Below are 6,040 nucleotides of genomic sequence, written 5' to 3'. Positions count from 1 at the left end.
GATATTTGTGTGTGGTTGTGGTTTGTTGTGTGTGTATTTTTTTTTAACAAAAAATCCTGAGTGTGGGGGAGGCCACCAAAACAGTTTGAATTGGGCCCCGCACTTCCTAAAGCCGGCTCTGGCAATGGGTTACCTAGGCAGGTGGTAGAATCTCCATCCCTAGAAGTTTTTAAGTCCTAGCTTGACAAAGCCCTGGCTGGGATGATTTAGTTAGGGTCAGTTGTGCTTTGGGCAGGGGTTTGGACTCAATAATCTCCTGAGGTCTCTGATTCTATGGTTACCTAGTTCTATCTGCCCTGCCCCAACTTCCAAGATAGGGTGACAAGAGTGTCATCATCTGCTCCTTTGTTTCTCTGAAGCTCTTCCCAGGATGGGGAGGATGCAGAGGAAGAGGCAGATCATCTCTGAAGAGGTTGTCTTACCCCTACTTTCTGCTGGTCAACAATCAGATCAATAGAAAGGAAATTGCTGCATTCACCACAATGTATGACTATAATAGTTTTTATTTTGCCATTTTCCTCTTGAATAATCTAGATGGTTATATGTCTTAATTTTTCATTAGTTAGTTTTTGTTTAAATTTGGGGATTTAAAAAAATGAAGAATGAAGGCAAACATTTAATGTAGTGCCCTTGATGGCTATTATTATTTCATGCACTGTTTATTCGTGATGTCATTGTAGCTCAGGGCTAGAGAGGTATAACCATTTTGCCTTAAGCATTGTTTTTTCCCTATGGCATGATATTGAACATAATGAGCAATACATATTCTGGATTGGAAGTGTTGTGACTGTCATTAAATTTAACAACAAAATATGCTTGTGTTCACTTTCATGACAAACTCTTCTAGATCAGATTCTCCCTTCTCTTTCACTCAGGTAAATCAAGAATAACGCCACAGAAGTCAATGGAGCTACCTGACTTAAAACCAGTGTAAATGAAAAGACTCAGATCCTTACTATTCAGTGCTGCAATGGGGGAGTCGACACAGAAAGGACTTTTTGCATAGTTATGAAATTAGTCACTGAGCTGTAATTGTGCTAAACAAAAACAATAAGGGGTCCTGTGGCTCCTTAAGATTAAACATTTTATTATTATTATTTATTAAACTTTCGTGAGTTGCAACTCACTTCATCAGCTGCATTCATCTCATCTCTTCATGCATTAGGTAGGGCTGCCAACAAGGGGGAGGGGAGACAAAGAGGGAGCAGCCCTAGGCCTTAGGGATTTTAAAAAGGCCCAGGGCCCTTGGCTGCCAACACTGCTATCACCACAATGGCCAGAGCTCCTGGCTCTTCTACATCCCTGCTGGAGTTCCTGGCCATGTGATCTGTGCAGTTCAGGGGGGAGGCTAGCCCCCAGCCCTCTCCAAAGCCCCATCCCTTCTATGTACGGACGGACACACACACACGCACACACGTACATGCACTCACACTCCTTTTTAAGGGGCATGTCATTTCTGTCCTCAGCCCTGGGCTTAGGTTTCCACAGCAAACATTTGCATTCACAAATTTAAGACTAATTTTTCATAAATATATTCCAGTATTTGTTTTAAATTCACAAGCATACCTCCCAGTGAACTTGTTTGTGATACTATTAAAAAGAAAGCACATACAAAGGAAGATTGAGCGTAATCATTTAGAAATATGAATTTATATTTGCAGAAACATTTTTGCATTATTTCCTCACTTCTAATTCGGGCACTTCACTAAGAACTGGACTGGACCATTAATGTATTTATAACTTTTATAAGTTTTTCGACAGCCGTCAAATGATAATGACTTTTGGTCATTATCAGCATGAGCTGAATTCACGCTGGTTTTCATCAAATGAAACTTTCTATGTCACATTACCATTCCCTTGAGCCATCCAGTCCCTCAGACATCAGCATCACTTTAATTCTCTCTATGAGACAGTATAATGTCAGCACTGTGCCTGCTTCACACAGAAAATGTGAATTTTTTTTTGTACTTTTCAACACAGATGTTCCACCAATGCTCATCTAGAGGGAGGCTAAATCTACATTTAAAAGCAAGGACACCATAGATGTTAGTTTTAAAATAACATACAACATGGCTCAGAAAAATAAATGAATACTATTGTGTCACAAATATCCTAAATTAGCCCCAGGAGATAAGAATAACCAAATAAAAGTGAAAGTTAACTCACCTTTTAATTAAAGTGGTGGGTCCTTTGAGACTGGAAACATTCATTTGTGTAATTCACATTTATACAATCATTATAGAAGGTATTTGCTAACCATCTCTTTTGAATACTGTCTTGTAGATGAGAGAAACTTCTTTTTTCCCCTCATAAATTAGACATTAAAATTCCAGGAAACGGCTTATTATCATGAACACATTTCACCTACAGAAATGGTGGAGACAGACCTTTTAAAAGAAACATTTAGAATGAAATATTTTCTTCTAAAGGTCAGTCTTAAATCTTTTTATTCTTTTCTCATCATCAAAACGTCATCTTTTTCTCTCTTTTTAAACTCAACTGTGCCCCATAAACATTCGGGGGGGGGGGGGGAGAGAGAGAGAGAGTAAAAGATCTATTTTCAGATGTAGTGGTCCTGTGTGTGTGTGTGTGTGTGTGTGTGTGTGTGTGTGTGTGTAAAAAAGATCTATTTTTAGATGTAGTGGTCCAATGTAGTATATATTCTCTGTCTTCCAGGAAAATTGTGAAGATTTCCTCAATGTGTATGTCTTTCTAACATTTGTGTTCTTATGAAGTTCAGTAGATGTTTGCCAAAGAAGGGTATGTTGTAAAATTATGCAGTTGGAAGGGAAACTCAGAAGATTCACATTCTAGCAACCAGTTCACTAACTTGTCCAGCAATGTGCAGCAGTATAAAAAGAGTGCAAAGTAGATGTAAAATGCTATACTAGAGAACATTAAGGTATATACTACATTTATATTTATCTGAGGCATGAAGGAGGTAAAATATCTGAGTGGAAATAAGAAACTGGTTTGAAACCTAAGGACTCTGTGATGGTTTACTGCACTGGACCCCCAAATGTTTGTTCGAAAGAGCTGTTGAACAACTGTGTGGAGATTTGTCAGCTCAAGGTGCAGATTTACTGAAGTTGCTGAGAAAGGTATCCCCCAGAGACTGGTTCATTAGAGATCCAGGAAGTGATGAGACTGGAGTGGGAGAACATTGGACTCCATAGATTATGGAAAGGAGCCCTGAAATAATATGAAACAATATTTTCAAGGATGTCAACAGTGCAGTGCTCACTACTAGATAGTCAGCACCAAAGTTCATTTGTGGGTGTTAACTGTAAATAATAAATTCCAAGTTTGTCTGGAGTGGAGCTGTGGTGAATGGTGACTGCAGTGATGGTCAGAAAAAGCCCCCAGACCTATCAGGAGACTCTGTTCCTGGGAATGGGCTTCTTGTAACAAGGGAGCAGAGGGAGAGGGACACTGTGGTAATATTTCCATGTGGGAAGCTTGGTGGTAGCAATCAAAGTCTGAGGAAGAAAACCCAGATCGTGACAGCTGCCATTCTGATGTGGTATCTTTTTTTTTTTTAACTCTCCTTGAACTTGGACACATGACTACACAAGCTGAAATGGGCCACTGATGATTTCCTGAAGTGACAAAGAAGTCAGTTAAGGCAGACTGAGTGAAGACTTTGCCAAGGATAGAACCATCCCCCCAGCCAGTTGGGCTCAAGTGGCGTATGTTTGAACTGTGAGTATCTGTAACAATGTTTCCATCTGAACCTGAAGCATTTACTCTTATGAGTAGTCCCTCTGAAATGAATCGTCCTCCTCACAAGAGTAAGGGCAGTAGGACAGGGCCCTTTGTTTATTATGTGCATATATACACAAGTAAAACATTGTGAATTTTATTGATTTATATAGCAAGAGATTAAGGAGAAAGTTTGGAAAAACTCAGTTCTTAATTAGTTCCCTCGTTATCCAGCATAAGTGCTAAACTTGTCGCAACTTTTTGTAGACACTGCTCTGCAATGCAGTCAGTGTTTATAATTAAATTAATTTTGTCTTCCCTCTCTACATGGGACTTTGCAGAGGAAAAAATTTGTTTGACAAATTTGCTCTTGTTTCAAGTAGATTTTGTCTCAACTTGCATAGAAGAAACCAACAAAGAAGATAAAACAAAACACATTTCCGTTTCATATTGTGCTTGTGACTACAGACACTTTACAAAGAGCTGAACTTCATGAAAAGCCTACCAAGGAACAACTTCACACACACAAACTGGTTTGAGGTAGCAAGCCACACTGTAACTGTCCATGAAGAAAAACCTGCAGGAAAAGAGAAAAAACATAGGAAACTCTTTGCAGCACTAAGCTCACTGAGGTTTTTTTGGATGCTCCCTTCAGAGGAAGAGGTTTAGGGAACACAGAGGAAGCAGGAGGTTAGGACACTGAAACCAGTGGAGCTTGGAGAGCTGTGTGGGATGCTGATCCTAGAGCCACTACATTCCTTCCCAATATAGAATCTGAGCTAATATCTGATCAGCTATGCAGGAAAACGTGATGCAATAAAGTTGCTTCACAGCGTTCGGGCTCAAACGTCAACCCCAAACTCAGGTTCTGGGAGGAGAGAGTATACCCCAGAATATCTGCATCTCTCCTCCCATGCACCTCTGGGCAGTCACATTAAATCTTCTAGCTAAAATAGTAAATCTGGCCTCTATGCTTCTTTCTAATGTAAGACAAATATTTGGTGAATGATTCCAACCACTTTTCCAATACTCATATATTTTTGTATATCATTGTTAAAAACTGAATTAAAAACTCATCACTGCTTATGAAAATATCTTCTTTATCATACATTTTGAAATGTTGACTTTGAGTTGTAAACCTTGTTAATGTTTATCACAACATTTGTACTATTATAAGTATACATTCAGTGGTGTGTTAGGATAATGTATAGGACTATCAAAGCACTTAATAATATTTGCAGAAAGTAATAACTGAAGGAAGAAATCTCAGAGAATTCAGTTATGGAAAATAATGTCCATTGTTTCTCATTGAATGTAAGCTGGGCAGAAAAGGATGTCTGCTAAAGAACATGAAGGAAACTCAGCATATTTCAAACACTAGGGGTGAAATCCTCACTGTCAATGAACAAGAGAACAACTTAGACTCTAAAGAAAAGCTGATACTGAGAAGATCAGAGCGGGAGATTAAACGTCCTGAAAAACTCATGGAGACTTGCTAACCTGCCTGGAGAAGAGGTGTTTGAGGAAAGTGAGTGGTAAAGACTCACTTGAGAGTAGTGTGGCGGTAACCTCTCCTCTCTTATTTGTTCTACTTTCCTCTTAGCTATGGGAATTTACAATCAAACCTACTTGCATCTCTGTCTCTAAAGTCATCTCTGGTTTCATGGGAGCCCTGTTCTGGAAAATGCATCAGCAGTGAATGTGAATTTAGTGGGTATGTGAGTCACCCAGTGCAGCTTTATCATCATTCTTTGAATCCTTAAGGTACAGGCATTTAGCAGTTTGTTAAATAACACTACCAGGGGCTTGTGATCTGTTTCAGCTTCCACTCTTTGTCTATAAATATATGAATTGAATCTCTCACTGGCAAGTGATATTTCTAAGCTTTTTCTTGATCTGGGTGTATCTGGTTTCTGCCTCATTCAATCATTTGGATACATATGCCACTGGTTGCCAACAATCCTCAGGCTTCTGTAAAATCACTGCACTTAACCCAGGCAGTAGAGTATCTGCTGAGCTTTTAATAGATCCTCGTAGCATACAGAACCTCAGTATTGGTTCTTATATCACTTGTTTTAAACCTTTCCATGATTCTGCCTGTTCTGAACTCTAATGCCATCATCTGGGGCACCTACACTGCAGGAGGCTGATGGGAGTGTATACAAATCATGATGCGCCACACCCATGATGGAATTAGAGTTCAGAACAGGTGGAATCTTGAAAAGGTGGAAATTGAGCTACATCAGTTCTGTAGCTTATAGCAAAATAGCTTATTTTGAAATTGGGAGCATCTATACAATACTTATTTCAAAATAGAGCCCTCTTCCTCTCACTTGCC

General features: G+C 39.3%; 1 long non-coding RNA gene across 1 annotated transcript; it reads left to right on the top strand.

Moving 5' to 3' along the window:
* Positions 1-209: 209 nt before the first annotated feature.
* On the top strand, positions 210-1,097 carry LOC112545321 (uncharacterized). Its single transcript, XR_003088789.3, has 2 exons — positions 210-484; positions 876-1,097. It is a non-coding gene; the product is annotated as an uncharacterized LOC112545321 (long non-coding RNA).
* The last annotated feature ends 4,943 nt before the right edge of the window (positions 1,098-6,040 follow it).

The sequence above is a fragment of the Pelodiscus sinensis genome, chromosome 9, assembly GCF_052426305.1.
Source record: "Pelodiscus sinensis isolate ZL-2025 chromosome 9, ASM5242630v1, whole genome shotgun sequence".
NCBI classification, from domain to species: Eukaryota; Metazoa; Chordata; order Testudines; family Trionychidae; genus Pelodiscus; species Pelodiscus sinensis.
Note: the sequence above shows the minus strand (reverse complement) of the source record. Positions and strands in the feature narration are given on the sequence as shown.